Source organism: Coturnix japonica, chromosome 8, assembly GCF_001577835.2.
Source record: "Coturnix japonica isolate 7356 chromosome 8, Coturnix japonica 2.1, whole genome shotgun sequence".
Lineage (NCBI taxonomy): Eukaryota > Metazoa > Chordata > Aves > Galliformes > Phasianidae > Coturnix > Coturnix japonica.
The window spans coordinates 26,436,813-26,463,445 of record NC_029523.1 but is presented as its reverse complement, the minus strand read 5'-3'; the positions used below and the strand labels follow the sequence as shown (position 1 = coordinate 26,463,445).

Sequence of the window (26,633 nt, the reverse complement as noted above, 5' to 3'; positions counted from 1 at the left end):
TTACAAATTACAGCACAGCCCTGTGCAAGGAGCCCGTCTGCACTGAGGCACCCTGTGGGCCTGGGCTGGATTCATCCATGGGGAGCAGCTGAGCCCACAGGGAGCAGCTTGGTCCATGGTGTGCTCCCAGCTGAGGCCGCCGGGCAGGATTTGTGTAAACATGGGGTCCTCCTGGTAGACTATGCCTTCCTGTAATTAAATGTTGCTCAGAGTAAGAGTGAATGGGATGATCTGTTCATTTGCATGGTCATCCTATTTGCCATATGAGGAAGGGCGAAAATGTTTTGTAGGTGGGCGAGAGGCCTTGAAGACCCCACATTGCATTTCACCTAGGGAATGGCAGCTCTTGAAGTTCTCCCTGTACAAGAAGGACTTGGCAAGGACGTGAGTGCTGCTGTCCAGGGAACCATCAGCAGCATCATTGCAGCCGTCTGTTTTCATAGCAGACACAAAATACAAGTATGATACAGTTCAGCCCTGTGAACCACAGGTGCAGTGTTAGGGAATCACAGAATTGTAGGATGGTGCCAGCATCCCTGGGCTATGGGAGCAGCAGCCACCACAGGGCCAGAGCCTCAGCACCATGTAGCTGCTGGAGGAGGCTGCCTTCAGCAGCTGAATTATTTTTCCAGCAACCTGAGCCTTTAAGTAATAGCCTTTCAAATTGCATATCAGAGTATTGGAGGTGTACGCATCAGGGCTTAAATCACATTATCAATATAGCGATGTGCCTAGGGAGCAGAGTTACTCACACTGAAGCCATTGCTGTGTTAAGAGTAACAGTATTTAAAAGTCTAGTGCTGGATTATGAAAACGACTGACTTAATAGGAGGCTTATTTAAACCATGCAAGCCAGCTGAGAGAACAGGATCATTCCAATTAGTTCCAGAAATACATCTGTGTAATGTTTCCATCAACTAACAAAGGAGAAGATAGAACCATTCTGTCACAGCCATACACGCTGAGTGCCTAAATAACAGTTATTTTCTCAGGATAAGTATTAGAGGGTAACTATCAGCTGCTGCTAATTAACCCCCACACGTGCCGACACACCCAACTTGCTCCTACCCTCTTTGAGTTGCTCCCTCAAGACAGGATCTGCACTGCCCACCAGGCCCCTGCCCTTCCTCCTCCTCCTCCTCAAAGCACAGTGCTGTCCCTGTGCCATTGCACCACCTGAGAGCAGTGGGCATCTCTCAGCCATCTACCCCCCAGCCATGATCTCTCTGCTCAGCTCCTCTCCCCTCTCTGAGCAGCAGGTGCCTCTTGCAGCAGGGAATGCCCCTGGCCCATGTGCAGCACATCAGCATTAGGGCCCATCCTGCAGGTGGGTGGGGAGCAGTGCTGGGGCTGGTTTATTCTGTGTCCTAGATGTGGGGTGTGCTGCTGGGGGAAGGTGTGAATGTCCATGTTGGAGCAAAGTTTGGTGTGGAAAAGAAGAATATAATGAAACTTACTCTAAATATCCTAAGGGTAAGTGCCGTACATGTTTCTATTATTTCTTGTGCTGGCTGGACTGGTCTAAGGGCTTAGTAGGATTCTAAATGAGTAATGTTAAAGATGCCTCTTCCATGCTTGAAGGAAGATTTTATAAGTGTTTATGTAGGGAAAGTGAAAATGATTGCTACTTATTTAAAGGAAAAAGGCAAGATTGAGGTTGGTTTGGAACAAAACTGCATTCTGTAAACATGGAGGGCCTTATGTGCTGGCTGAAACACTTTTTGTGTTGCTGGGAAGGCTGTAAAAGCACTGGTGTGCTTCTCTACTGATTTAACCTAGTCGTGTTCTGGAAGATACATTGGTTTGAATTTAGGTGATATATGGTGCAGGAATCACATGAGTGTATGCTATAATCTTACTGTAGTCATTGCTAAATGCATGTCATAAAGGACAAATAACTAATGGCAAGTGCTTGTGTTTAGAATTGATTTGGAATTGGGTACAACAAGTGGATTCTTGGTCTTTTATTCACAGTTGTTGATGGTTTTTAGTATGAAGCAGGACGGTGCCGGTGCTGGGATTGAAACGTGCGCGCTGATTTTTCACTTCTGCTGCCTCGGAAGATATTTTTTATGGCTGTAACAGAGCCCGGGAGGGAACAGCGGCATTGGGGCTGCGGGGCTGCCCGGACCCCCGGCAGCACTAATGAGTTGTTAGGGAAGGTGCGACGGAGTTTTGTTCATAACAAAAGCATTTGTAATCTTCGATCGCCATCGAATAAGTCTTTCTGTTTTGATGCGCGGTGCTTACGGTCCTCTTCCTCTTTATAATGGAAACAAATGGAGAACTGTTTCTGCTTTGCCCTTCCCTGTAAGCGTGCTGCTTATTCAAACTGGTATTTGCAAGCTCTGCGCGAAGATATTTTTCTCACTGAGTCTAATCCTCCCCACTTGACTTTTTGAAATGCCAGCCATCTCGGTGATTGAAGACAAAGGAGCTAAAGGTGCCACAAGTGTCTCTAACGACTGTGCTTTAACAGGCAGAGGAGGCTGCGGTGAGCGCTGGAAACGAGGGGCTGTTTAGCGCACCGGGGTCCTGCTTCCTTCGGTGCTTAAAGCCGCATTGCTGGGTTGGGTGGAGTGCTATGGATCTCTCTGTGATGCAAATTGCCCTACTTATCAACCACAAGACTTCATGAATATAGCTATAAAAATAATAACAAAAATGTCAGGAACTTGTTCTTCAGCAAGCTGGCTGAACAAACGAGCAATCTGTTTTCCACCTGGGAGATATGATCTGCATCTAAAGAGAGCTTGCAAAAACGTTTTGTACGTATATCTAATTAGCTTATTCTTTCCTCCAAAACGCTCCCATTTGGGATGGGAGAGATACGCTTTGACAACTCATTTGCTGTAAGTTAAGTCTGTGCTTTATCTACCTCTTGCAGATGGCGAAAGAGCACTAAGGGGAAGCGGTTCTCTACGGGGGATCCCTGGGCAGAGGCCCGTGGTGTGGGAAGGGAGTTGTGGGCTCTGCCTGGAGGCTGTGACGGCGTTGAGGCTCTGGATGGTGGCAGCCCATGGAGTCCTGGCAGCGCTGCTCTCAGCTGTGCACACTGTGGTCCGTGCACCCTCAGACCCTTGAGCCTGGTGTAAAGCACAGTCAGTTGGTGGGGGTCACTCCTGAAGTGGGTACAGTACCGCAGGTTATTTGGGTTGCAGTTAAGAAGAACAGCCATTCTTAGCCAAAGATCTAATTGAATAAAGAAAAGATGATGCTGTGCAAGGAAAACTTTGCTCTGGTGGAAGTTCAAGCCCACAACAGCCTTAAAACATTTATCTGCAGCATGTGGCGGTTGCAGATAAACATTTTACCTTAGTTTTTTTCCCCCTAGCCTTTATCTTGTCTTTCTGAAACGCTGCTTTAATGGTAGCTGGGAGGGGGGTGGGGGGCAGGGCACAGCTGTGGCTTCGGAGTCAGCCCAGTGCACACCTGAGACCCCTTAATAATCACTTCCAACCTAAGGAAACTGTTTCAGAACAGGTGACTTTGCTATTTTGCAGCAGATTTTCCTGTGTTTGACTTGACACTTAGTGAAACAAAACCCAAGGCATGCTCATATCTGCTAGCACAGGAGAGTCCTTGATTTATGTATGTAGCCATTATGCAGAGAGGTGTGAGCAGGGAGTATCTGGGGTGTTTCAGTAGAGCAGTGAGTGTGTCACTGGCCCATGGGCCAAATTCTCAGTTCCAGTGATGCAATGGATTGACTTGGGGCTGTCAAGCGTGATGTGCATCTTTTCCTCTCTAAATAGATTCTAGTATCTGCTCCGTTTATCGCTACCAAATCACATCTATGAGAAATCCTGGTAAACTACTTCTTGATGACCTGCTTAATCTAATAATTGTAGGAACAAAGCCAACAAAAAGTGCCTTTTGTTTTGAACAATGGAAATCTAATATAGTGGTTTGAGCTTAATGACAGAAGTAATTTAGGTGTAAATCACCGGTTTGAGCCACAGGTCTGGGAGCTTGGAGAGACTGTGGTGCATCATAGTGAGACCTCAGGCTGTGCCCCAAAGGGGGAATCCTGCTCTGCAGTGAGGATGCAGAACGTGGCCTTCCTCAAACGTGGTGTGTCCTGCTCTTCGGGCTTTCACCCGATGCATTTTATAGGCTACCTCATTTAGTTTACTTAATTAGGATGTCATAGAGAGGTTGATACATTTATTATGAAATGAATGCAACGTGCCACTGTATTTATGGTTCAGTCTTACTTTTAAATAGCCCAACAGAACATTCCAGTGAGTATTAATGACCAAGAAGTTCAACTTTCTTCTCTCCTTCCCAGTAGTGCTTATTGGTGAGGGGTATGGATGAAAGCCTGTTTTTCTCCAACACAACTAAACAACAGTGATCTTAAAGGTCAGTCTTCTGTACATAGTGACAGCATGCTGGCATGCAGCTTGCACAAAGCTGTGGCATTGCATATTGTGAAGGCTCTGTGGGCAGCAGTGCCACTCCGTTTCCTGCAGCTTCATGTCATCAGCTTGCAAACAACATAGGCATCCTATGTTTGGATACCAGTCTTATTTGAGCAGCCTAGAACTGAGGTTTGATGCTGGTCAGTGGTGGGAAGCAACTATGAGCCTGTGCATTCCCACCCACATCCCCAGTTCCACATCCCTCAGTGCTGGTGGAGGCCTGCACTGTGGCTGGGATCCTTGCTACCCCTTCTGTGTAGCCAGCGGTTTTTTCATCTCTTTATTTTGGAGTGGGGAGTTTGGAACAAATTACACGCTAATTATAGCACTGCTCAGCATCTACCTCTTCAGACTGTTGCGCTCAGGAATAAGGCTGTCAAAGTGATGTTAACAAATGAGGATGTCTCGCAGGAGAAGAGCGTCTATTTCTTGTACACATCCTGTATAAAATCTATATCTTCTAAGGTATTATTTTGGCTAAGAAAATTATTCCTTTAGTTTACCCTAAGGAAAAATATGTAAACGTTTATAGTAGGAGCCAACAATGAAGCATCTGGATGCCAAAGTGAGGTGCATGGTTCTGTTAAGCACAACTTGCTGTTGTATGAATGCTGTCACAACTTCCCTTTAAAGAGTGACTTTGGAAGGAGCGGTGTGAAAACATTGTGTTAACAGTTGAATGGGTCAAAGCTGAGTTCACGGGCAACGCTGCATTGTTTTTTTGGGTACGTATTCTCATAATTACAAGGTCATGGAAGACTCATTTCTTTTTCTTCAGTGTAAGGCTTTTTTTCCCTTCCATTCAGTTAATTGGTTTTAAATTACACGAGTCTAGCAAAAGAATTAGGTATGTGTGGAAAGGTTAAGGATTCTTCAGGTCAAGTCTTTGTCCAAGTACTTCCATGCTGCTGTGAAGTGCAGAACTAAGGAAGGGCTGCTTGGTACGCCTTGTGCTTGGTGGTGCTCCCAGCTCCTCCGGGTTATGGCTGGTATTGCAGTGATGGGGAGAGCAGGGCAGTGCTCAGTCAGTGCTGGCTGTGCCTCATGGAGGTGGGCTGCAGCATGGGGAGCAGCAATGTGAGTGTGACATGCTGTGCACAAGTGGACATGATGTGCCTGCTCATGCAGTGTGCAATGCCTTTTTTTTGTGTCACACACAATGAGGAAATAGCCATGTGAACTAGTTATGCCTTTGCAAATATTTTTCAGTGCTGAATGATGGCATGCAAGGAAAAATGAGCAGTGTTACATAAAAGCTCTTGACTGGGAGGTTTGCTATCAGTTCATGCAGAGGCATTTCCCATTACAAAAACACAGCAAGGTGGAGCCTTGTACCTATTAAACATGGCAGTGGGAAAGCTGTTTGCTGGCTGTCTCGAAGACAGATGTGAAGTGTGAGTGCTGCAGGCCAGCTGGGCCTGACTTGCTCTCTGAACTGTGTTGCAGACTTTGGATAAAAGCTTCATTTCAAGTAGGCTCTGATCCTGTTGAGGGCACCGTGGTAAAAAGTAATAAGAAGTGAAAAGGTGAGGATGTATTGGATATGTCTCATTCCATGTTTTAGGGCTATTGCCATAAATAATAGCAGCTTATTTTTCCCTTTTTTTTTTTTTTTTTTTAAAAAAGAAGATGGGGATGGGACCACATTGTGGCCTTCCAGTACTTGAAGGGTGCAAATAAACAGGAGGGGGAAAGGCTGTTTGTGATGGTGGGCAGTGATAGGACAAAGGGAAATGGTTTTAAACTGAGACAGGGGAAGTTTAGGTTGGATCTTAAGAGGAAGTTTTTCACCCAGAGGGTGGTGACGCACTGTTCACAGGTTGCCCAAGGAGGCTGTGGATGCCCCATCCCTGCAGGATTCAAGGCCAGGCTGGATGTGGCTCTGGGCAGCCTGGGCTGCTGGTTGGTGACCCTGCACACAGCAGGGGGTTGGAGCTGGATGAGCACTGTGATCCTTTTCAACCCAGGCCATTCTGTGATTCTATGATCTATAGTTCTTTCTTTTGCAAATTGAGTATTGACTAGGAATGAGCTGAGGCCTCTAAACTTCTGTTTGTTTTCCCCCAAGAATATAATAAGTGCTGCAAGAGGCTTTTATGGCTCAAACCTTAGCTCAGCAAGTTCATTTTGGGCTTAGTGTATTAGTTTACAAGCTGCATGTAGTGAGTGAGCTCTGGAGGCAAAACAAACAGATACTGCATTGGGTTGCCTGGAAGTGGGCGTGAGCTGAAACACCTTTTGGAAGGCAGGCAGGGAAGGCTGCCCCGAAAGTGCAGAGCAGCAGATGTTGTGCTGAGGGCACTGAGCTGCTCACCTTGGGTCTGTGGGAGCCACGCTGCCAAGTGATGGAAGGGAGGAGGTTCTGAGCAAAGCTGCATTGCCTCTTCCTGTGCCAAGTTAAAAGAAGATTGCTATCAGTTTGAATGCATCTGATGAAAACAGAAACTTATTCAAATGAGTTCTGTGGAATTATTGTAGCAATTGTTGCTCACTTTGTCAGGCAGTGCTTTGCCACACTCTGAACTTCAGGCGTAGCTCCCAGCGCTTAGAGACAGATAAAGCTGACTCCCCATACAAACACCTTGTAGTTGTCAGTCAGAAGGATGTTAGGAAGAAAACATTCCCTTAATTCAGTGAATTCTTTGCTGCCAACTGTTACCATAGAGTTGGGCTGGGCTGGGGCTGCTGCTCACCATCACCAAGCTACCAGGAGCCATGTGCCTATATCAGAACAGGGAGCAAGGGCTTGTTCCAAAGCCTCTGTGCTCCTGCATTTTAGACCTGATGCACACTGAGAGCATGCTGAGGTCTGTTAAATTCTCCAAAATTTCACTGCCTTTTGCTAGGCTGCAGTATTGTTCAAGTGCAGGGCAGAGAAAGCAATGTTCTGTTGGCTTGTTTCCCGAGATGCACTGAAATGCCTTTTGGGTGCCCCATAAGTATTCTGTGCCCTCACTTTTGCTCAGTACAAATCCCAGCCTGACCCTGTGCTGCTCAGCTCCCAGGCTTGACACTTGTCAAGCATTATTCCAACCAGGGATTTGTGCTTGTTGGTAAGTGTGCATGGTACACCTGGGTGCGCACAGGCTGAGCATCGTGCCCAGTGCCTCTGCCTGGTCCTGTTCTGTCTGCAGCTCTGCAGCTGCAACCCGGAGTACCACGTCTGCAGGGAAGCTGAAAATGTAGCTGAGCATCCAGCAAATGACGAAGAGCACAAATTAAACCTCAGGAAAACCAATGTGTTAAAGCTGTTCACCCAGTTCCACAGGCTTTGTTCACAGATGGTTTTATTTAGATCTATGAGCTAGTGTAAAGTGATGAAAGCAAAACACTTACTGGATAAATCACAGCACCAGAGCTGGGATTGTGTGAACTCTCCAATTAAACTTGACAAGTCCTTAAAAAATTTAATCCCACAGATGCAATATGACAATTCCCAAAGTGCAGAACAAACGTGGTGAGTTGGATTCAGCTGTTTCCTTGCAGGACTACTGAGTCAGCATCATGCTTAACTAGTAGAAGGTGGAGGAAATGCAGTTAGCATGTTGACACCATATGTGCGAGTCTGTATGTGTCACTAGGGTGCAGATTGAAATAATTTGGAACTTAAATGCTTACCAGTGGGCTTTGTTCTCCTTCCCTTTGTAACTGATAAGGGCAGCCTCAGCAAGGTTCAGAAAGCCTCACAGTAACTGACAGCTTCTCTGCTGAATGGATAATTTTAAGGGAAAAAATAAAGCTGGGAGGTCAGTTCTTACTTGCTACCGGACAACTGTCCTTGTGCTGTAAATCCCTCTCCGTTTAGTTCGAGTGTTTAGATTAAACTTTCCAGAAACTGGTTTGATTTCTCCCCAGGTATCCAAGGTGTTCTGTGAGCCGGCCAGGCAGGTTTCTTACATTTGGAGAGCTTGTGAAAAGAGAAGTGAGAAATGAATTGCACCAGAGGGGCTCGGTCTATTTTTATTAGCAGAGCAGGATGTGAATACAAAGATCTATGAGACCCGTGGAGTCACTAAGGCTGGAAAAGCCCTCTAAGATCCCTGACCTCAGCCCACCCACATCCCCAGGGCTTTGGAATGTCCCTGGGGGGTGACAGGGACAGGTCCCTGGACAGAGGTGCCCAGGGGCCTCCCCCACCCCTGGGTAGCTGTGTAGTGCTGACTGCTCTTTAGAGAGATTTGTCCCCCACCAGTCAATCTGATCCTCCCCTGGCACAACGTGAGGCCTTCACCTCCTGTCCTATTGCTGACCCCTGGGAGCAGAACAGACCCTCTCTCACTCCAACCTTTGTCATTCTGGGACTGAGGGGCCCAGAGCTGAGCACAGCACTGAGCTGCAGCATCAGCAGTACAGAGGAATGGTCGCTTCCTGCTCTGCTGGGTGGAGTGGAGGCTCTGCTTTGTGTCCCTGTGCCCACCTGTACCTACACTGACCACAGCCCCATCCTGTGCTTGGCCCTGGGCAGCGCCGGGGAAATGGAAGCAGGGAGGGAGTAAACCATGTTCAATGTAACTTCCTATATCTAAACATCATGAATTGGAAGGAACTGGCCTCCTTAGCAGGCTCTGTCAGGTGTCTGGAGCAGGGTGTGTTTGTTTTGTAGGAGTCCATGTGCTGCTGTGCTGAAACAGAGTGATACTGAGGGCTGGGGAATGGGCCCTGGTTTGCTTTTCATTTATTTATTTCTAAATGGTCAAACTTCATAATCTATAATGTGATGATAAATGACCCCAGAAAGGCATTCTGTAGGCAGAAGCCCCTCAGTATTCTTTGCTTGGGTTAACTCGTAAGGATACACTTGCTGCAGTAAGTCAGGCATCACAACTGCGTGACAAAATAAGACATGAAGTAACTGTTACAGTTCCTCATCCTTCTCCCTGCCTGCTTTCTGAAACAGCCATTGCTCCATAATAGAGCCTGTGCAACAGGGAGGATGAGTTTCCTCATCTACCCCTGTGTGGGAATTGATGTACCGGGGTTTTCCATAGCTGGGTGTGCTGCCGGGGTGAGCAATGGGGGGCACCTGCAGGGCACCCTCTGCTGAGTCCTCAGGTGTTGCAGGGAAGGGCTGGCCAGGTCCAACACAGCTGATGTGTTCAGGTGGCTGGCACCAATCCCAGCTGCTGGTGGAGATCCTGCTCTCTTAGTTTGTATCATTCCCACACTTACTGCACTTGCTGGGGTGTGATGCTGATGTCTGAATGGGATCATAGAATTGTTAGTGCTGGGAAAAATCTCCAGAATCCTCAAGGCCAACTTCAGCCCATCCCTCCACACCCACTGACCATATCCCTCATTGCCGCATCACAGCTCTGTGACTTTGACACTTACCTGCAGTTCTGAGCCTGCAGAATGCAGCAGGTCAGGCTGGCGCTGCATGAGCAGGATGTGTCTGTGCTCCAAGTGATTAATGGCTGTAACCTGCGCTTCTAAAATGCAGAAGCAATTAAATCTTTTTATGTACGCTCCTTTTCATAGGAATCAATAGACACTGAAGTGTCTCCAACACCGTGTTTATCTTGTATTAAATCAGCTGTAATTGTAAAACCTTCCTGCAGCACCTGTTCTCAGTGCATCTCTGTCCTTCAGTGGCAGCTCATTGTGGGTCCCTGCCCTGCTGTCAACATGCCTCTGCTGGGCTGTGTGTGTTGCTGGTGTCCTGGCTAATTGTGAAACCCAAAAATACACATTCCCAGGGGGTTTGTCTGGAGCACTGAGCATCCAGCATCTCCCTCACTAATGGTCCAGGCTCTGGACTCAGCTGGAACATCTGCACGTGGTGCTGAGCAACCTGCTCTGATGGGAGGAGGCACAGGTGGTTCCTGGGTCAGAAACAGCCATGGCTGTAGTGGAAGATGGGAACGTTTGCTCCCATCTTGTCTCCTCCCTGCTGAGCTGCCTGACCCTGCACATCACAGTGCTTCATTACCCACTGAGAGCTCACCAAACACTTGTTGGAGAGATACCGGAAATAATGGAATACTTCTGAAATTGCTTACTTTATAAAACAGTCAATATGGATTTCTTTTTTCTTTTGAATGCTATTTTTGTGTGAACTGGAAATTGCATTTAAATGAGTGTTTAGTCCATGAGCCATTGAGAAAATCAATACCAAACCTAACAGAATCTCCTTTATTTTTCATCTGGCTCTGCTTGGAGATAGGGCTGGAACAAACACTGTTGGAGCCCTTCCCTGGGTTCTGCTGTCAGCTCTGTGTTGCACATTGGAACTGGTGGAGCTCAGCTCCCGTGTCAATCCATACTGCCAGGCTCTGGCTTCCCTGAGTGCCATCCCCACCCCTTTCACTGCAGACACTTCTGTGGGGGCTGAACCCCTGCTGTTCCAAGTAATTATGTTTCATATCTGGCCCTGACCCACAGTTTCTCTATGGCAAGTTGGGTTAAAAAGAAGTACGCACTGCTCTGACCCCCTCCTTTTACTGCATCCTTCTCTTCTTGTCCCCTTCCTCAGCAGCAGGGCTGTGGTGCTGGAAGCAGTGCATGCACAATGCTCATCCCATACACCTCTGTTGCTTAGGAGTGAACACACTGCTATTTAATAGAGAGTTTGCTTCAGGAAAAAGACATAGGGCTGCCTTGCCTTAGAAGCGATTGACTTCACAGGGTACCTACAAGCTGCAGCTTTTGTACCTCTGTGCTTGGTTTTGTGCCAGCTCTGGTCACAGCAGCAGGGCTCACTGTGAGCAGCTCACTGTGGGTCTGTGCTATGGGGCAGAGGGCTCTGAACTCAGTTACTGTTCTGCCTGCAGGGAGAAATGGGATGGGGCTTTGGCTGTTGTTGTTTTCAATGAGAAATGCTGGGTTACAGAAAGCTGTTGTTTGGTTTTATTTTTTTTTTCTACTTCTGTGTTTATTTCTCTTCACATGGTGACGGTTTTGTACAAAGCTGCGTTCTGGCACCCAAAAACAACGCTAGGACATGGGAGCCTTCACATGATTTCCATGATGTGCTCTTGGCATTGTATGTGACATGCTTATTGGCTGTGTTTTTTTCTAAAGCAATTCATCTTCAGCTCTGCTCAGAAATTGTTTTTATAGAGAGATAATATTGATAACATCAAACACATTTTTGTACTCTCCGGATATGAATGCACGTATTGCTTTCATGCTTTCCTGATACTCTTCTTTGAATGGCTGAAGGCACATAGAAGCTCATGACACCCCCAAACCTGTACGGGTTGACTCATCGGGTGCCCAGGTTCCTGACTACATGACACACTTGGTTTCCATGAAAGCATAAAACAACAGCTCAGCCCAGCAGCCAGGAAGGTTGGAGTGGCCATCTCACACAGCTGGGGGTGGGGGTGCCTGAGCTGCGTGTGCTGGGGAGCATACAGCAAATGCTGCCATTACTGCCCCGTGGAACACCCTCCTCTGAAAGATAACTGCATTCAGGATGCTTTGAAATTGCTCTTCCATGTTCCAAAATAATTCTTTGTTTTTAGGAAATGGTTTAATAGCTCTGTATCTCCAGCCTTTAAAGGCTGAATTTACACCCAGTGGAGTGGGTTGTGGATGCCAGGGCTTATTGGTAGCGGGGTTAAAGCAACAAAGCCAGCTGGGAGTTTATGTCTGAGAGTGGATGAACTTGCTCTGTGGTGAGGAACCCGTGAGGCAGCATCTTCAGGGCCATGAAGAGCAGGAGGCTGAGGTGCAGCAGGAAGGGCATCTCATGTCATTTTCTCCACATGCAATTTGCACGGAGGTGTGACAAGACCCCAGTGATTTGGATGTGACTTTTCAGTATGTGGCTTATGTAATCTAGTTCATGAATTCAGCAGGAGAACATGGGAGGTGTTGGTTTCTTTGCTGTCTGAACTCTTAGAACATCATCTTTGCATTACTGCATGCAGTTGTGTGCTGGAGACAGCTGAGTCTGTTTGCACTCCCAAAATGCAGCAGAAATCCTACAAGTCTGAAACTGGAACTGAGAGAAATATCAGTGGCTTTAAAAAAAAACCCAGCAACTGCTTATACATCTGCACTTCCCTGTCCTGGATAATTAGCAGACTCCTGGTAGCATGGGAGGAATACATGAAGATCATGTCCATGTGTTGCTTTAATGAAGCAGCTCTACAGCCCAAGAAGCCCTTGGGCTCTGCCTCTGATCCGCACCCTTCAGACCTGCACTGGGTTTGGGTTTCCCCACTCACCAGAGGTTCCCTGCATCAGCTCAGCTCCCAGACCTGGCAGGGTGGGAGTGAAGCTCTCCCCAGGGTTGTATGTTCATCCTGTAGGCTCATCTGCACCAATGGCCCCATTGCCTTAACTTGTCACATTTGCATAAGTTGTTAGAACAAGATTCAAGTCGTTGAGTTGGAGGAAGCAGTGCAATTTTGCTGCTTTTCCCTGACTGCACATCACACAATGCTCTTCTGGAGTATTTCTGTTAGCAGCTGTAATACAAGAGTTGAGTTCTTCCTGTGTTGTTCAGAATTCCCATTTCTTTGGATCCGTTGGAGAGGATCGTGCCTTACTTAACTGCTTCGAACATGCTCGGTTGCTTCCCATAAACCAGTTAAAATCTTTTTCAGCCAGTTCTGTGAGATAAGTAATAGTTGCTCACTGATGGAAACTTGCATTTTTATAGCAAAGTGTGCTCTGGGATGTGTTTGCTTCAGATGGGAGTTCTGGGGAATACTCAGCTGACTTTACTGGAGTTCTCTTAAACACTCTTGCTGTTTTCTCACTTTAATAAAGTTAAAGGAGCTCACAAGTTAATGCTGCTGTGAAAAGGAAGTGTTCTGCGTTTTGTTGGAATTATGTGCAAGTCCCAAAGCAGAGTCAGCAGCCATCAGCACACACGTTTGCGGAACTGATTGTTTCTGGTTCCATTAGCTCTGAGCATCCTTATGAGATCTTGGATGCGTTCTCTGGCCACGCTCTTGATGTTCCTAGTTGATAATATGTTGCATGTGTTTGCACAGATGTGTGTATATACAACACGTACATTCTTGCTGAAGTACAATTGCTTTTGGTGTGCAATCTGCAGAGAAGAACTGCTGGAACTCGGCCTCGGTACAAGCTGCAGTCAAACAGAGGCTGATCTCCCTCCCTCACCCCAACCTCCTGCCAGGAGCTGTAGGGACTGATGAGGTTTCCCCTGAGCCTCCTCTGTCCCCAGATGAACACTGCAGCTCCCTCAGCTGCTCCCCACAGCTGTGTGCTCCAGGCCCCTCAACACCCCTGCTGTCTCCTCAGCTCTCACAGTCCACAATCTGACTTCTCTGTTCTTTTACCAAACCCTGCAGCTCCCATCTGGACCCCAGACCTGCTGCTTTCCCACTGTTGACATGCAGGGCTGCTCTCAGCAGCATGGCCATGGGAGCAGTGGGATTCCTCTAAAGCAGGTAGTAGGCATTGAGCAGGCCCACAAATGGACTGACAGTAAGCAGACGTGGGATTGTGCTTGCCCATGAAAATACAGACCATTTGCCTTTATACTAATGCTGTTCTTAATGGAAGTGGGAGGGACCCTGAGAAGAGATGGGGGAAAACAAACAAAACCAGAAAGGCATGGCAGTAAATCAGGAAGTAAATAATTTACTCTTCTCAGAAATAGATCTTAAAAATTGCATTTCATTTTTTTCAATAAGAAAGAAGAATGCTATTAGTCTTAGATGCCTGTTACTCAAAGATCGAGGCTGGGAGAGAGCCAGTCCTGGACTTGCACTTGGGCTGTAAGATATTCCTGCTGCTGCCAACAATGAAAACAAATTACAGTCACAATCAGCTGCAGGAATTTATTGAGGAGTAGAAGTTTCTATGCTCTGTATACGTTCTGAGCTTTGTTTTAAACAGAAGATAAACCAACAACAAACCAGCCCTGTTTCCTCCTGCCAACCCTCACTCAACATGAGTCACGCTTGCTTTCCTTCTCTTAATCTTGTATAAAATCACAGTTACTTTTTTGTCTCTCGGGTCTCTGTGGTGGTTGCAGAGGGCAGCATCTAAACCTTGGAACTGAGTAAGAAGTGAATGATGTGAAGAAGATAACACAGTTACTTTTATTTCAGTATTACAGAAGAGCAGGATGTCTTCACAAAAGATCGTTCCAAACTTTTGTGTATTTCATTGTTTTTCATATTGTTTTCATATGTTAGCTTTGTGTGGCCAAAAACAGAAGTGAATGTGCTGTGGGCCTTCACTTGGTCCCTGTCTTGGCCATTTTAGGGCATCACTCCTGGGAAGTACCTGTCGCAGTTACCTGCCCTTTTGAAAGCGTGTATTGTAGGAGGATGTTCTCAGGCCTGTGGCTCAGTATGGTGCCAGTTCCTGTCTCTGCTTATAAAGAGGAGCTAACAGGGTACAGCTCAAGTGAGGCTGACCCGAGGGCTGTGGGCTGGTGGCAGCCCTGGAGCTGTGGCAGTGGGGTGGTGGGATTGCTCTGGTAGCAGCTCATTGTGTCTGCTTTGGCACACAGCAATTGAGAGATGATTTCTGTTCAGAGAGATTTGGGTTCTTTCCTTTCCTAATTATAATAATTAAATAATATTTAATTACAAGACTTCAAGTGAGTATTTGCTCCATCTCATTAACTGATGAGATGGATTAATGGCGGAGGATTGGAGCTAGGTGATCATTAGGGCCCCTTCCAATCCACATTGTTCTAGTTTGTTCTAGGACACTGCTCTGTTTGGAGCGTGTTCCCATTGCTCACAGTATGTGGATGGAAGAATTCTGGGCTCCTGGATTTGGGTGCTGCTGTTTGTGCCTCAGAGCTGCTGAGCAAACAGCATCTCAGTGCTACATGCAGCTGTGAATGGTGCTTCCCAGCGTTCATTATGCAGCCTGTCATGTGCAACATTCTTATGTTCCGTACCTTTTCCTTTTTTGCCTGAGCTGTATTCAATAATTTTACTAGTGTATGCAGTTCCAAACATTATTTTGAGATTTATATTCAAATATGTGTTTAAGCATACAGTACAAGACAAGGATGCTTATGTATTGCAAAACAGCATCAGTTTTCTCTCTGTGGAGGCTTAGTGGCTCACAGGCTCTAGCACTGAAGGCAAGCTCCTTCCATAGGAGCCCACCTCTGGTCACATCCCTCTGCCTGCAGAGTCTTGCAGTGTGTAAGGAAGGTGAGCCTCAGCCATCCCCTGCTGGAGCTCAGCCTGCCTGCAGCCCCTGCTTGGATTAATGTCAGCAGAGCCCATTGAAGGTGCCAATGCACGGTCACAGCTACACAGGAGAGAGGTCACCCTGCAGGACCCCTCTTCTTAAGGCCACATTTGCTAATGAAGTTCCTCACCTGTGGTTGGTGTCAGTGCCTCTCCTCTGAGCTCTGTGTCTTATGGTCCCCACATTCCTCATGCTTCCTTCTGCTGTGGCTGTTACATTGATCCTCAGCACCCTTCACAAGAGGTATTGCTGTGCCATGCCCTGTGTGTGGCTTCTTGAGGATGGAAGCAATACCTAAGAGGGCAAGAACTGTGCATATAAGTGTGGGTTTGTTTTACTTCTCCCACTCAGAGGATGAAGGTTTTCTTTGTGACTCTCATTGCTTTGGGGAGAAGGGCTGAAGTGCCTCATGGAGGCTGGGGAGAAACTGTGGACTTATGCTAATGCTTCTAGAATTAAGAATAGATTAAATGGGGGAGTCAGGGGAATGGGTGGGAACAGTTTTCCGTGTAGATTTTTCAGAGCCTGACATGGACTGTTTCACCCTTTCATTTCCCTGCTTGGTTGGGTTGCCCTTCCATAAGAATTTACGGTGCAGATAATGTTTGCTACTATGGACCTTCAAGTTCATAGAGCTGGATTCCTCCATTGTGTACTGCCCTTCCACCACTGTGCAGCTGCTTTTGGGACACTTCTGTATCTGAGCTTCTGCATGGTACAAGTGGTTAACTCTGGCCTTCCTGTGGTTTCCTGTGTGCTCATGTGTGCTGCCAGTATGTGTAACCCCCCAGCACTCACTCTGTCAAACCTAAAGGTTTTGGGTTGGTGTTGAGGCCTCTGGGTGCCAGCCTGGGGATGGGGCTCTGTACTGACTGCACACAGCTGTGAAGGGGGATGTGTGTGAGCTGGGAGCGTGCTACTAAACGATGCTTCTCTTCTGTACAAGAAATGCCTGGGAATCTCTTTCCATATCTGTGTTCAAGAGGAATGTTAAATCTCTCTCTCTCTCTCTGCAGAAGAAGTGTCTGTTCTGATCTGCCAAGTGTGGATTTGAGTAGCATTCCTGAAAGTGGGAAGGAGCTAAAAGAGAAATGTTGTAGGAAAAGCATAACTGCCGTCAGGGTTTCAGATGATCAGAGCCCTCCCTTGAACAGCCTGTTGCGTGATGCTGTGTCGCAGCTCTTTGTGCCATTCCTGAAGCGAAACCGAAATATTGGTGATTTTGGAGACATGAACAAAATGATGCTTTGCTTTAAGCAAATCCAGAAAGTAGAAACACTGCTGCTTATTAGGAAATGTATCTTAACTGTTGAGATGTGGCGCTCATTACTGCAGGCAAAATGAAATCTGCCTGCGCTGAATTGCCTCCGGCTAACAGATACATTTCTAGGGTACACAATGTTTTAAGCAGGTAGCACAGAACAAGTCTGCAGGCCAATCTGTTTGTAACTAATGAAGTATTCACAGAATGCTTCCAGCAAAAGAACTGTAGCAGTGAAGTCACCTGCCAGTCACTGAGAAGCACGCAGGTAAATTTTAAACTGTGATCTCTATGGCAAGATATTTAGAATGCAAGTACATATAAACTCCGACTGAGCTCATTGCAAAGAGCTCTGGACTGCAAAGTTGAGTATGTGTTTTTAATAAGGTGATAGATTTGATGTTTGAGAACCATGGCTTGTAAAGAATTTGAGTTTCAGGTGGCCCTGAATGTGAGCTCAGTCAAGGTGAGCCTTTAGTTTCAGTTCTCCATCCGTAGTGTGGGCTTGGCAAGAAATGCTGCTTTTCTGTAAAGAGCTGTAAGATTTTCACAGAAGTGTTGAGAAATTCTCCGGAGTTGGAGGGCCCAGCCTTAAATAATGGCTTCTTTCACACCTCCCAAGGACTTCCTTTGAAATCTGTGGCACAATACCAAACAACAGAGACCAATCTTGCTGTAGTGTGTGGTCCCTATAAAGTGCTGGTCTTCCTCCATTGTTACAGGCCTATTTTTAGCTGTGTTTCAGTGTTGCTTTGCACCAGAAAGACGGCTCTAAGTCCCGATAGCTTCAGAAAAGCCTCTTCTGTTTTCTTTGCTTGTGACGCCAGCCTGACCAGATCGTGTCTAACTATTATTGGTAAGAGTGGCCCCAATAAATAGGAGAGAGATTTGAGCTCACACAGGTTAGAAGATTAAATGGGAGAAAAGAGTGTGAATGACCTCGCTTGATTTGTTCTCCAGCTGCTGCTGATCAGGTTCATTGCTGCAGTTTCTGTTGTAATGGCCACTGAGCACAACCTGAAGGAAACCTCTGGTGACTTCAGACTGAGTGAGGATGTGTGTGGATGTCCAGACAGTGTTCTGGTGGCAGAGGAGTTCTGTCCTGTCAGATTTCATTGATGGAGGCTCTAAAATTCAGAATAAATGAAAACATCTGAAATCATGGATGTTGAAACGCAGCTCTTCTGATTTCACCCCCCACCCCCGATATCCTGATTTCTTTCTTTCAACTTCTCCTTTGTTCCAGACCTAAAGCAGAGATTATTAGGGAACACAGCAGCAGATGTGACTCTGTGATTTGCTCTTTGAAGAGGAGCTCAGAGCTCCCTTGCAATGTAATCGTGAGTGATCGCCTCGGCTGCACTAAGGGCAGCCAAGTCCCGACAGTGTTTGCTAAATGTGCTGGGGCACCCAAATAACCCAGGCAGAAGTTAGTAACACTGAGGTTTTTCTCCAGTGTTTATGATTATGACAAGCAAGAAACACAAAATACCTTTTGGGGTTTGAAATAAGGCATTGTTGTTCCCATTGGTTATCCAGCTGTGTGAAGGCAGCTGAAAAAAGTATACATTTCTGTTCATTTTAATAAAAATAGATTAAAATACTCAGAGGAGATGTGCCTCTAACCCGAAACGCTGCAGGAAGCCGTGCAGATAGCTTGTTTTTAAATTTAAATTGATGTGGCTTCAGCATTAGAATGGCTTGGCATTAATGGCACCTATAATTATTAATGTTTCCATAAATACTCGGGCATTTTTGCTTTTATCCACACAGACACCTAATGTGAAGGCAATCAGTTTCCTAATGCTCCGTTCACCTCATCTGCCACTACTCTGTTAAGTACTGATAGCATCAGAGCAGGTAATGAACTCAGCTTTGGAGAGATAATGGTGTTTATCACATTGACAAATGCAAGGACCTTTTGGATAGGTTTATGTATTCCTGTGCAGTGGCACAGCCATCTTGGGGCAGAGCTCCTGGATTCTTGGCCTGACACCCAGAGCAGCTGAGTACTGGGGCAATGGGATGGCAGGGTCGTGATGTTTTGGGAGAGGTGGAAGTGCAGAACGGCAGCAGCACGGACACAGATGGCAGGTGGTTCCAAATGACAGCAGAAGACAGAGTGAGTGCTGAGAATAAGGCTACTTTGTGCCTCTTCTGAGTGTGTGAGCTCTTGAGAGGTCAGCCAAAGCCTGTCAAAGTGTTACTGCAGTCCGGTGATCTGCGTGTGGCCCTGATGCATGTTGCCACACAGCAGTGTGTTGTGTCAGAGCTGTCAGTGCTCAAACACGGCTGTGGAATGGTATCACCAACCAATCCTATGGCCCTTTCATGGTGACCTTCCTTTTCAGATGAACTCAGCTGCTGAAGTGTTGCTAATTGCGATTTAAAGACATTATTGCTGGTATAAATCTAGCTGTTATGAAGGCAGCATCTTGCCAAGAGATGATTATCTCCTTTCTCTCCCAGTGCCCCAAGCGTAGATAAGGAGATCTGCTTGTTGCCTGTCTGAAGGATGGCATTGCTGACGGGAAGCCAATTGTGCAACGCTCCACATAGCACTGAGCTGTTGGTCAATACAAGCCAACAAATCAGATTGGAATTTTATGGGATTAATCTCTGGCAGCTACCAGTAACTGCTCCACCAGATCAAGTTCCACTTTGATTGTTCCAGCACTATCTGAGCTGCTGCTGTGGAAAGCAATCTGTTATGGCGTTGTGCAGCCAGCTTATCTCGCCTACCTGCTTGTAATGGTGGGAGTTTCTGGTCTTGTCTACGTTGTTCTCCCCTGTCCTGCTGCAGAACTTGCTCCTGTTGCTTGTACAGTTTCTGCAGTGGTGTTCATTGTGCTTCACAGAGAGCTGTGATGATTACACTGATTCTCAGAGGGGCTGCTTGGTAGTGAGGATCACATTGTGTGTTTTGAGTATTGTTTTCATCAGCCCCAGTGCTGTGGCAGAAAGGGATGCTCAGGGCTCCTGATCCTGCCTGGCAGTGCAGTGTGAGCAGAGCCATGGGAAGCACAAATAGCTGCTCTGTTCTCATTAGGGATCATTATCAGTGCTCACCTCTCCACAGCTACACCCAACTGCCCACAATCTGAAGACTGTGTGTGTCTGGTGCTGAGCAGAGGCTGCAACTGTGGGTAAAGGCTGGAAAATCTGTCCAGAAGTGACTCTTAAACTTCAAAAATAAGTTTAAAAAAGAATAGAATCCTGTATTGATTGCTTTCGCTTTCTCCATTGGATGTCCCTGCAAAGAAAATATCATCAATCAAAACACTGAGATGAATGTAGCCTTGAGTTAAATTCCAGTGTTCTCGGTTTCAACTCACTGGGATGTTTCCAGAGTGAGGAGATTCTTTCCCAGCTTTTAGAGCAATAATCAAAGCCACTGGATCAGAATCTTTATTACAAATATTTCTTTGTAAGATGCTATTCCTGGGTAAGTCCTCCAACATAATAAAGGAATTAACTTGTCACCGAGCTTATTAAGTGATGGATATTTTCAAAATGGATTTTGCCACTTATTCATGTTTGAAATACATATTGATGCCAAAGATGAAATCTTTCTGAGATCTGAGCAGGAAAAAATCCATTTGGAAATTTACCTGTCAGACACTCAGTCTGTGTGTCATCCCAAAGACTAACTGGGCTGTTAACACAAAGGGGCCCAGGGAGAGTCTGTGGGGCCTTTGGGCACCTCCCGGGGGTTTGGCTGCAGTGCCCTGTATTTTGATCTTGACGTCCAATGGTTCATGCAAAATGATAGTAGTATACTTGTTATGTTTCAGACAGAAACACAAATGACCTATTCAGGAACAGTATAACATTTTTCTCAGTGTCAATTCCCAATTAATGAAGGTGAGAAGACAATTATAACAAGTTTTTCAAGAGGAAGAGGTGGAGGGTTTTGTTGTTTGGAAACCTCTGGCTTAGATGTGCTACACAAGAAGTAAGATGATGGGGTGTAAAACCAACAGCAGGTACAGCTGACTGTGTGATAGAAGAACCAATTCACAGGTTCATGATACAGCTTGTTTAATTAGATTACAGACAAAACTGTGTAGGATCTGAATAAAAAAATTCATCAATATTGGAGCTGTGAACCCAGAGCACGTTACAGTGGATGCTGCAAACCACGTGGCGTGGGACACTGACAGCCCATCATGTGCCACCTCATTTGTGCAGTACTGGTGATACACGGTGCAACACGCGCAAACTGTGCTGTGTAACCAATGTGATGTAACAGCTCCCCACAACATTTTTACTTGGAGTTATTGCATTTTTTCCTACAGATGCCAATTAAGTTTAGATTTTTTTAAATCGAATGCCTGTGTTTGTTGAAAAATCTATTTCCATAAAGTTGCAAACCAGCTGTACTTGTGGGACCTGCCTCGTGTTTCAGTCAGTTCTTCCCAGTCAATCGCTGTACAGCCTTTGGAAAAGGGGTTTTATGTTTCTGTCTCTTTGCAGCACGGGCTGTTGATAAGCATTGCTGACTTTAATATTTCATAAATACATTACAGCCATTGTCTTGTGCTCAGGTCATCTGCATAGTCACAAATGGTAGATTTCAAGGTCCCCTATCAAATATGCTTTGGATTTATTCAACTGAAATGTTAACCAGACTCCAGCATCTAACTAGAATAATGAAGAAGACAAGAGGCCTTTCTCTGCCTGTAAAAACCACAGTTAAAACTCCTTTTTTTCTCATCACTTTGCTATAGTGATTACATTTGCTTTTTATTTATTTATTTTCTTATAAGTAGTACAACACCCTAATTTAAGGGCTGACAGCTTAATCATATGTGATTGATACGTTTATTTTGGGTGAGTTACCAGAACACAGACTGGAAAGCCATTCTTTTTGGTGAGTGGAGGTGGTTCATGCAGCACAGCAGTGCAGGACGTGGTGCTCCTGCAGCAGAGTCAGAGCTGCGTGAAGCAGCAATAAAGCCACTCTCTTGCAGCAGGAGGGGTGCTGCCTCAGAGCAGGGCTGCAGCTAAAGGTTTTGAAAGGTGCCATATAAAAGATATGGAGCTTTTCTCAGCTTTGCAGCTTTACATGTTTAATGGGTGCCAAGGAGGTTCTTAATACCTGGTTGCTTAAACCCCAGCCATCTTTTCTTTAAAGTTAGTGTGTGACGCTGCTGGGAGGCAGCAGCACAGATGAGGTGGAGTTGCACAGCTGCAGATGTGTCACTGCTCATCCATCCCATCTCACACATAGGACAATATTTGTGACACAGCATTGTCTTCTTGCAGAGCAGCCAGTGCCGGAATGCTGGGCACTGCTCCTGCTGAGGGAAACAGCCCGTGAAAAATGAAGGAACTGTCTCAAAATAGTCAAGGTTTGCTGCACCAAGGCCCTGCAAAAGGCCTGGAACGTGCTTTGTTACCCTGTATGACCTTCCTTCTGCCTGTCACAAACTGAGGAATGAAGTATGTAACTTTCTTGAGAAGTTGGGGCAGTGTTACTGTGTTTCTTGCTTTAGACGTGCATTGGCACACAGGACTGGCCCGGCCTGTCACCTCCTCTGGCCTTCACGTTCTTTGCTGTACATACATTAATTTCTCTTCCCCACCAGTGTTAATGCCTTCTGGGCTTCCTCGTGCTGTGCTGCCTTCAATTTAAATTTCACAAATAAACATCCCTGTACTTCATGCTGATAATTTAGGGACCGTGTGCTGATTATTGTACTTCTGATCCACCTTAACTTCTGGGAGTTGAGTGTAAATGACACAGCATTACTTTTGCAGCAGAGATGTTATTTCAAGCCCCTTTGGCGAATTATTAGCGAATGATGAAAATTAGAATTTCATTTCCCAGATTTTGCCCTGGGCAAACCTGCTTCTCCCAACCCTTCAGTGCTTTATTTCCTGGAGGTGTTGAGATGCTGCTGGCAGTCGTGGCAGCTGCTCGTTCTTCTATGTTTCCACACATAGGGAAGAGCCACGACCAGGATTTCTAGGATTTCAATTACGCCTTGAAATTAAGTCTTAGATTTCTTACAGTTCTAAATGCTGCGTTGTTTAGGTTGGTTCTTGCTGATCTGTCAATCTCCAACATCAGAACCCTTTTTGCCTGTGGTAGGTAAAGCATTTGTCTATGTGCCAAATAATCGTATTACTGCATACAGTTTGCTTTGTTTCTGCTTTATTCTTGGCTAGGTTTAACTCAACTGTGCATTAGAGATTGCTCCTTATGCCACAAATTCATCCTCCCTTTGTGATTCTCTCCAAGAGCACCACTCATGAAAACCAGCAGTCCTTTCTTTGAGCCAACCAACCAAGCTGAGTGAATGCTAAGTTTGAATATACCTTGTAAGTTGAGCTATGTGTATGGGGGGGGGAAGAAAGTTACTGCTGGTTTTGTATCTGAATGTATCTGTTCTTTGAATTCACAGTGAGAAATCCAAAGTACAAGGAGGAGGTGGAGCAGTACTGGGGCTGTAGCTGTGTCATAGGTTGCTGTGCCACGTGATGGGTATCTGTACTTCAAAATAGATACAAGAAATTTGGAAAGGCTTGAGGAAAATTAGGACTGTAATGATCTGGGGTCTGAAAACACATCTTTGAAAGCAAGGATGAAATGTTGAATGTTGCTACCAAGCAGCTGTGTGGGAAAGGCTTCTGATGCCATTGAGAATCTTTAGCTCTGGATATGTCTTCAACTAATATAAGAAGTAAAGCTGCTCCAGAAAAATGCTGGAAGTGTCTGACACTTCCAATAGGAGTGACCTACCTGGAATCATCTTAGATCCTCAGATGTATACTTCTTGTTTATTTATTTTTATTTAATATTTAATTTGTTTTTGAGCTAGCCTAGTTTCCCATCATTTTGCATTTCAGATCGAGTTCTGGTGTCTGAGAAAGTGTGATCTCGTGTTGAAGGTTATTTCTCAAGCGGAGCACTAATAAGAGTTTGGTCACATAATGTTATGACATTGCTGGGTGTCTGCCATTTAGAACTTTGTGTCACATGTGATTGAAATCCATGTATGACCTGTTTCTGAAGGTGTCCATGGTAGAGGCATGTGAAAATACCAACATATCTGGTGACATGAGCTTACAAACAAAATGAAACCACCATGAAAATGCTGAAGCTGTAAAGGTTTACACTCGATCCAAAACACTGTGGTGCTGTGGTCAGGCAATATTATTTTGCTGATAGTTCAGACTGAACACAGCACTTTCACATCTTCCCCGTAAGTCAAAAGAGATGTTCACTTTTAGGGTAATAATGTCTGTCTCGATCTTCTAAAGTTCCTCTGCTTGTTGCTTTAGATTTATTGTATAAGGATCTGCACAGGGGTGCTTTGTTGGCAGGTGTTACAACAGTGATCGGGTTATCTGGTGCAATTCAAAATGCTTAAATGATGTTGAAAAGCTTTTCCTCACACCGTAGCCTTGCAAACAGATTGATTTATCTGTATCACCCTCAGTAGTAGACCCCACGTTACGTTTGAGTGCAATTGGTGAGGAGTATTTCTGCCGAATGGCTCTGCACGGAGCGTATGTTTGTGTGCGTAAGCGTGCACAGGCAGATGAGTTATGTACCAGAAATAAAAAGTGTGTGCGTTGGCAAGATGCACTTTTTTGATGCGTGAAGCTTATTTTGTAAGCCGACCGTACACGAGCAGATTGTGGTTCATTTCTAGTAGTTATTTCAGTTTATTTGATGGATTCCGTATCTTTTTAAAATGCCACACTGAGGATGGGCTGTGAATATTCAGGGTAGGAGCCACGCAGTTGGCCTGAGGTGGGTCAGGAAGTCATGTTTAGTGGTGGGTATTCTGTGGTGTTTTTTGTTCTGCTGTTCAATCTCATACGAATTCTTCATTGTTCAGAAGGATTGTTGGTCTCTGATAACATGACCATAAAATTCCATTTCCTCCCTTGGCCGTAAGCACAGCCAGAGTTGGGTTCATTTTTGTTGCGTTATTTGTGGCATTTCCTAGTGATGTCAGAACTCCGTTCTTATTACTGAGTCCAAATGGAGTGGGTGCATTTTCACTTAATGGTGCTATGGGAAGTGGAGATTGATTTCTCAGGGAAGTGACCAACCTTCCTAATGGTGGGTCTGCATCCGCTGCAGCCGCTCCTCAGTGGCTCCAAAACCCCCATTGTTAGTTGAAAAAAGTGACTGATATGCAAATATTGTTTCCTCTGGACTCCAGCAGTGCTGTGATTTGAGCATCAATTATGGAAGTGCTATAAGGCACTTCTTTGTAACAGCGCTCGGAGATTTACAGAGTCACTATCTGGAGATTCCTCGGGCTTTTAATCCGAATACCTGGGGAAAAAACATGCAATTCACACAGACTTCCCATCTGATATTTTATTAATGAGATTAAATGAGTAAGCTAAATTATACATGTAAATCAAATAGAGAACAGAGAGGGCTGATACGAAGTCAGCACGTTAATCAGGTTATCAAGTTGGGTTATGCGATACTCTGTGATCAGTGGCCTCTGTCTTATCACTCAGAACAGAGGGCTCAGAGCCTTCGCAGAGCAGGTTACTGTTGTACTGGGGGAGGGTTGTGCCCTGCCACCAGCCCCACAACAGGGATTGTACCATCAGGAAAACCGTCCCAATGCCCTGACCACTCCTGCTCTGCATGTGCAGCCCCTGCCCATCCCACGAGGTTGGGAGCTGCTTTCCCAGGGCTGAAAGGTCTGTGTGAGAGTCAGAGGTTATTTAGACAAAATGCTCCCTGGTGAGCAATGAGATCCCAACTCAGAAATATGGTCAGGGCTGTCGAGCACAGATTCACAGGTTGTCCGCACTTGTTAAGCTCTGACAAGCAGCACAGCCCGTCTGCTCCAAGTTGTAAACTCGGGCTGTGTAGTGAGGGATCTCAATGCAAGCTGCTGCAATGCACGGGTGTCTTACTTAGGGAATGTGATTTAGACCTGATAGTTTCAGCAATGGCTCTTGTGTATCTTCTGTATGAAAATTATCCGAGGAACAACCATGATTTTTTTGTAAGTTTGGAATACATTAATATTAAAAAATCACTATTTGTTTTATCAGATGACCCTCTGCTTAGTAACAAGGATACTTACAACAGTAACAATTTTGCACTTCCCTAATGCCCCAAATGCATTTATTCATAAGCACTGCATCGTGCTGCTCATGTGGCTCTCCCAGACCAAGGCAGGTACATGTGAGGTGCTGCCAGGGGCTGTGCCAGCTGCTTAGCTTCAGTTTATGGTCAAGTGACCTCTCTGCATAATGGTTCTCTATGATCCAAGTTGTTCCAAGCCGTTAAACCATGTCTGTGCCTTTCTACTTTCCGCAGAGTTCTTCTCTATGAAGATCCTTGTGGATATTTTCAAACTGTACTTACTTGTATGCCTTAAAAATAGGAAAATGTAGGCTGATAGTGAGTTGACAGTAATATCTATGTATTTGGCATCAATATTAGTGAGCTTCTGTCATCTGGCAATTATTTCCATAGTATACCATATGGCGAAGAAAATGTTTTCATTCACCCACATACGGCTGCAGTTATTGATTACCCCGTGCTGCACACAGCCCTGTCCCACAGCCTGACCCCCCAGGAGCCCATGTCCTCTGCCTGAGGAGCACCCAGGGCTCAGCACAGCACCCCGAGTTCTGGGGATCTCTGTGCCTCCTTGAGCTGATTTGTAGGGCTCTGGCTACTGCTGCTCTCCCTGCTGCCTCTCTAAACGCTAACAAAGAAACTGTTCCACCTCTTTCCTTTACCTTCCCCTGTGCTGCTGTGTGCCCTTGCTCAACTAATGGATGTCCAATGGAAATGATTTACACCT

The 26,633-nt window shown here is 45.7% G+C and overlaps 1 long non-coding RNA gene across 1 annotated transcript; it reads left to right on the top strand.

Moving 5' to 3' along the window:
- Positions 1–1,393: 1,393 nt before the first annotated feature.
- On the top strand, positions 1,394–25,308 carry LOC107317783. Its single transcript, XR_001557027.2, has 3 exons — positions 1,394–1,473; positions 23,005–23,157; positions 23,241–25,308. It is a non-coding gene; the product is annotated as an uncharacterized LOC107317783 (long non-coding RNA).
- The last annotated feature ends 1,325 nt before the right edge of the window (positions 25,309–26,633 follow it).